Below are 6,671 nucleotides of genomic sequence, written 5' to 3' on the forward strand. Positions count from 1 at the left end.
GATAATGCACTGACTCACCAGTGACGTCTCTAGGTGAAGTCCTTCATCTTCGCTTTTCATCTTTCATCCAGCACAGACCGCCATTAATTCTTCCAGCCAGGGCTTGTTTCAGCAGGAAATAACACAGTTATCTAGAGCACAGCCTACAGAACACATTACGTAATTTTTTCCCAATTGCTAAACTACACCAGATGAAGAAAAAAGGCGACATAGTGTCGCTCTGCACAGTAACAGGAACGCTTCCCCCATTTAAAACAGTATCGGCAAAAAATAAAGTAAATATATCACTGCAGTAGTAATATCCCTTAATTAGCCCCTATGGTAATAAGATCCCCCATCCTGGCCTCCGTGTGTCTCATTCCTGACTCCAGCCATATGTTCTCCCATCCTGCCCTCATGATTATCCATTCTGCCTCATGTTATGTCCCATCTGTCCCATGATTCTGCCCCATCTGTCTACATCGTGTCCAGCCTGCCCCATGATCCTGCACCATGTGTCTCCATCTTGCCCCATGATCCTGCACCATATGTCTCCCATCCTGCCCCCGAGTCTCCATTCTGCCCGTGTGTCTCCAATCTGCCCCTGTGTGTCTCCAATCTGTCCCTTGTCTCCCATTCTGCCCCGTGTGTCTCCATTCTGCCCCTCTATGTCTCTATTCTGCCCTGTGTCTCCATTCTGCCCCGTGTCTCCATTCTGCTCATGTGTCTCCAATTCTGCCACCGTGTCTCCAATCTGCCCCTCTGTGTCTCCAGTCCTGCCCCCGTGTCTCCAATCCTGTCCTTGTCTCCATTCTGCCCCATGTCTCCAATCCTGCCCTTGTCTCCATTCTGCCCCGTGTCTCCAGTCCTTCCCTTGTCTCCATTATGCCCCGTGTCTCCATTCTGCCCCTGTATCTCCAATCTGCCTTGTGTGCCTCCAATCTGCCCCGTGTGTCTCCATTCTGCCCCTATGTGTCCATTATGCCCCGTGTATCCATTCTGCCCCTGTGTGTCTCCATTCTGCCCCTGTGTGTCTCCATGCTGCCCCTGTGTGTCTCCATGCTGCCCCTGTGTGTCTCCATGCTGCCCTTGTGTGTCTCCATTCTGCCCCTGTGTGTCTCCATTCTGCCCCTGTGTGTGTGTGTCTACATTCTGTCCCGTGTCTCCATTCTGCCCCTGTGTGACTTTATTCTGCCCCGTGTCTCCATTCTGCCCCTTTGTGTCTCCATTCTGCCCCATGTCTCCCATCCTGCCCCTGAGTCTCCATTCTGCCCTGGCAGGATGGAGACACATGGTCCATGGGTCTTCATCCTGCCGGGGAAACATATTGGTTGCTTTCAATAATAAAATAAAATAAAAAAAAAACTTTCTTCTTACCTGGCCGCACTCCAGCGGCGAAGATGCAGCTGCTGCTGTGTGAGCTGAAGGACCTGTGGTTACATCATTGTCATGTGATCAGGGGGCAGAGCGGATCAATGGTGAAGGCCTGTGATAATGATTACGTCATCACAGGTCCTTCAGCTCTTACACTTCTGTAGCTCTCTAATGTCGGCCGCTGTGGAGGCTCTGCTGATGTGTGCACCGCAGGCCCGTCCGCAGCGCAAAGCACTTTGGGTCCGATGACTAGAAGCACAGAAGCGGGGCCCCTGACCTGTACTGCGGGGCTCCATACAGCAGTAAGGGCAGTAATGCCCTGATAGCGGCCATGTATGTGATGTACCACTGTCTCCTATACTGCAGACCTCCCACTTCTTAAATTCTATAAATGTAACATGGGCAGTGATGAATTTCCCACTCTAAGGAGACCTGCCGTGTAAAAAACATTTGTGTCCGGAACAACTTACTCCTAAGTTCTTTGCAAAATTGATCACAAAGAGTCAACTGCATTTCTGACCACCACAAATCTGGAAAATTAGCAGTGATAGCAACATCATCACTGCCACCTAACATCAAAGCCACAAAGAGAAAAGCCATTCCAGCCATCACACAAGGATAAGTTAATTCATTGTTTGACCAAATATAGCAGGCTAATTTTCAAGTTGATGATTTTGTGTGGCCCACGAATGATGGTATAAATATCCAAATGGCCCTTGGCAGAAAAAAGCTTCCACACCCCTGGTCTAGATTATCAACGAGTCAAAGAATCCATGATGAGGTGGGATAATAAATATGCGAATGATGAAACCTCAGTTTAAGATACCGTATTTTCCGGCGTATAAGATGACTTTTTAACCCCTGAAAATCTTCTCAAAAGTCGGGTATCGTCTTTAGTGAAGCAAGCTGCAGGTGTCCGCCCCCCCCGATGTATGGAGAAAAGAGAGAGCGCGGCCTGCACCATTTCACTGCAGTCCTCAGAGATGGGCGAACCTGAACAGTAAAGTTCCGCACTGTTCGGGTTCGGCTGCCCGAACGCCGGGTGTTTGTCACGTTGTCATGTGCATGACAGTGCGGCAAACACCGCTTCTGATCGGAAGGGAAATCATTGAGGATGATGTCACCAAGGGCACCGCAGTTCAGCCCGGCTGCGAATGGAGCCACAGTGACTGGATGTAACCTCTATGATGTCACCACCGGTTTCTGAGGCTGCGCCCGCAGTAGTTCAGTCACCAATGGTTTTCAGCCTGGACAGATGCATCTTGGCACCGTCCAAGTTGAAAACTGTTTATCCCCCAGACATGGATTACGGCGTGCGTGGGAGACAACGACAGATAGGTATGGTATATTGTTGTTTTTTAAGTTTACTTTTATTACAGGAGATCGAGGGCTTAGCTGGAATTAGGTGTTTAAATAAAAATAGAAAACTGTGGTTTGTTTTATTTCTAATAAAGGACATTATTCTGGCTGTGTCTTTATTTACCATACAACTATAGGATTAGTAATGGATAGGTGTCTTATAGAGGTGCCTCTCTATTACTAAGCTGTGGGCTTGATGTCACCACACAATACAAAGGTGACATCAACCTCACAAATATTACCCCACTTGCCACCGCTACAGGGCAAGTGGGAAGAGCCAGGCAAAGCGCCAGAATTGGCGCATCTAATAGATGTGCCTTTTCTGGGCAGCTGCAGGCTGCTATTTTTAGGCTGGAGGGGTCAAAATCCATGGCCCCTTACCAGCCTGAGAATACCAGCCCCCAGCTGTCAGATTTAGCAAGGTTGGTTGTCAAAAATGGGGAGACCACACACCATTTTTTAAAAATTATTTATTTAAATAATTAAAAAAACAGAGTTGGGATACCTCTATTCTTGATAACTAGCCCTGATGAAGATGATAGCTGAAGGTTGCAGCCCCCAGCTGTGAGTTTTGTCTGGCTGATTATCAAAAATAGGGTGATCCCACGCTTGTTTTTTTTTTTTTTTAATTATTTATTTACAGTGCAGGAGTGGCAGATGAATACTCCCATCCACCACTCTTACTCTCACTGTAATTAGCGGTAGCAGGTGTTGGATGATGGGATCAGTAGTCCCATCAGCTGACACCAGTAAACTTTATACCTTTGATCACAGCTGAGGGCTCACGTTGTCTTTTGATAATGTGGGAATCACGGTTCTCTGACCGGTGGGGATGATTTTCCTGCTGATCAGAAGCAATGTTTACCATGCTGTCATGCATATTACAGTGCAGCAAACACCGGAAGAGGGGTAGTCTTATATGACGAGTATATCCCAAGCTCTTTATTTTAACTGAAAAAATTGGGGATCGCCTTATACGTCGGAAAATACGGTAATTTTTAGTAAAATCTAGAAGCCAAAAAACCCTGTGTTTAAGAACTTCTAGACTTTGCCGCTAATCTTTTACAATGAGATACTTTAACACGACCTTAGACTCAGAAACTCTGAAAATCATTAGAAAAAAAAAGTGCTTCATTGCTACAATTTACTGAGCTGTTTTTCAAACCACAGGATTTAAGTCCCAATTAGTTCACATGATAATCTTCCAATCTAGTGAAATGTCAAAGCCTCAAAGCACAGCTATGTAGAAATGCGCTGTCCAACTGGCATGTCATGAAGAAACTTCAATGATTATAGTGACAGTTGAGTCCAAATCTGTGATGTTTGTTCTAATCCCAACAACATTTGACAAGATATTATTGTTAAAAAAACCTCATCTGCCCATCAGACTATCATTAATGCTCAAATCATTAGTCTAACCAGGAAAAATTTGTAATAAATATAATTGTGAAAACAGTTAGTCTATAGTAGGACCTTTGTGAAAAGAAGCCAAGTGTCAACCAAGTGAGCCAGTTGTTAATCTCTTTTCCCAACACCAGTTCTAGGCCCTGCTCGATTCTCCTATGGCCACCCACCTTTGCTTTATTTCATGAGAGTTTTTAAAGTAATCCCAGCATGCTCCTTTTACAACATCACCCAAGGCCTTTTAAGGCCAACTCAGACAGCTATAAGCTGTATTCATTAAGCTTTGAAGTTAGTTACTACGTGTACTTCTGGATTTTGACTCATTATCAATTTCAAGCAGCTAGCCAATTGTCACTTTAGCAAACTCCTGATGATCAGCATTCACTTCATGGCTCAGACCTGCGGTTAACCATTCGTCTGCTGAAAATAGACTGTTCTCTGTTAATACTGGTACTGTTTACACTACAAGGCTTCTGCAATAGTATACAGTATATCTTGTCTGCAAGTAAAAATTTAATTACTTCCTGCTAGGCTTGTCACCCTGCCATCCTGCATAACATGTGGTCCTGGTCCACACTGATCCACATGATCACATGGAACTGGGACTTGGAGAATCCCCTCCCCAGGTGAGCCTGGAGATCAGTAATTGTATTCCAAGCGAAATGTGGTAAATCAGTTATTAACTCAATATATATCTTATGTGAATGCTCTTAATTACCATTTTTTTGGTTAAGATCTCATAGCTTGTTGCCAATAATCTACCAGTATACTGTTCCACAGGAAATTAGTCTGTCCCCTCTATGTTAGGTAATTAGGCAATTCCACCTGAAGTCATAGTCCCTTTGAAGCATTTTGATTTTAACTCCCAGATAATAAAAATTGTGAGATTCCTAAGGTTCTGTCAAATGCTGATGTACAGTCACATGGACATATTTACTAATTGAAAAGGGGAGAAGCCAGAGCTGCCTATGGTCAGAACGCAATAAAAAAAGTGCATGTGCACATATTGATTTCTAACTGTACTTTAAAATGAGACATTTAGCAAACAATTGATCAATTCTTTGAGCCACCCCACCATGCCAAGGCATTCTCATATGGGGCAGTCCAACGCTACATTTTTATATTCGCTGTGTCATTACAGCCTCCTAAATGTATTAAAAGCAAGACTTTATTAAATGCCAAATGTACCTGAAGCATTTCTGAATCACTCCCATGGTGCCAGAAAGGCGAGCGCAGATAAAGGCCGACCAGGTCCGGACCTGGTCGGCCTTTAACTGCGCTTGCCCTTCTGGCGCCATGGGAGTGATTCAGAAACGCTTCAGGTACTTTTGCATTTTATACAGTCTTGCTTTTAATACATTTAGGAGGCCGTAATGGCACAGCAAATATAAAAATGTAGAGTAGGACTGCCCCATACGAGAATGCCTTGGCATGGTGGGGTGGCTCAAAGAATTGATCAATTGTTTGCTAAATGTCTTATTTTAAAGTACAGTTAGAAACTAATAGGTGCATGTGCACTTTATGCATTGCGTGATGACCATAGGCAGCGTTGGCTTCTTGGCTTTTTTTTACATATTTACTAATCCCATCCCATGTTTAAACAGTGTAAACTTGAAATAGGCAGTCTGCAAATGAACCAAATTTATCTCTCTGGCTCATACTGGATGACACAATTGGCATACTGTTAAATTTTGTCTACCTTTACACCACCCATTTTTGGCTTACATTAAATATTTGTGCACCAAACTTTTGGCTCAGTTTGTTACATGGTCTTTGTTTTGGCTACGTCCATTTACTTATAAACCTCAGACCATTGCCTATAAGCAATGCTCTTTGTTACATAAGCAGCACATCTAATCTGCTCCACTTTTCCTTCTTTTCAACTTTCTCATGTTATTTTTGCTTTCCTTAGAATAAAACATAAGTGACAGATTTATAACTTGATATTGGATGATATATACGGTAACTATAACCTGGAATATGTGCATTTTTTAGCAGCAATAGATCACTGTAAAATGAAAGTGCGGAATGACTAGTTTTCACCTTTCGGATTGCAGTTTAATACGGTACTTTGTTTTCATAATTTACATATTTTTTCATCCTGGTAACAGCAACTACGCATTTCGTCCTAAAGTTTTTTCAATTTGCAGGAGCCCACCAAAATTCTCAGTAGCAGTGTTACATCATGTATAGATAACTTAAGCTGTCCACACAGTACATAATTGTCTTTAAGACCTAACACCAGTCTGATGTGTATTGGGGAAGTGCACTGTGTCCTCTAAATCACATTTAGATTGTAATATGCATCTTGCTTATTCCTTCTTCATGTGGCAATATACATGCATGCTTAAAGGGGTTCTCCAAGAATGAGATGGCGTCCCTGATGTAATTCGAATTGAAGCCCGTCCTTGTCACGTATCAGTACAAGTGACAGACTGAAGACATACAGCTCCCGAGACCGATGTCGGCGCTAACAAAAGCTGTATCACACATACCTCAGTTGGCGGCCAGGAGCACAACGGTGATTTGTGAAGAAATTTGTCTTAATCCACGTT

The sequence above is a fragment of the Dendrobates tinctorius genome, unplaced genomic scaffold (genome assembly GCF_039654945.1).
Source record: "Dendrobates tinctorius isolate UK_male_01 unplaced genomic scaffold, ASM3965494v1 ptg000004l, whole genome shotgun sequence".
In the NCBI taxonomy this organism is placed as follows: domain Eukaryota; kingdom Metazoa; phylum Chordata; class Amphibia; order Anura; family Dendrobatidae; genus Dendrobates; species Dendrobates tinctorius.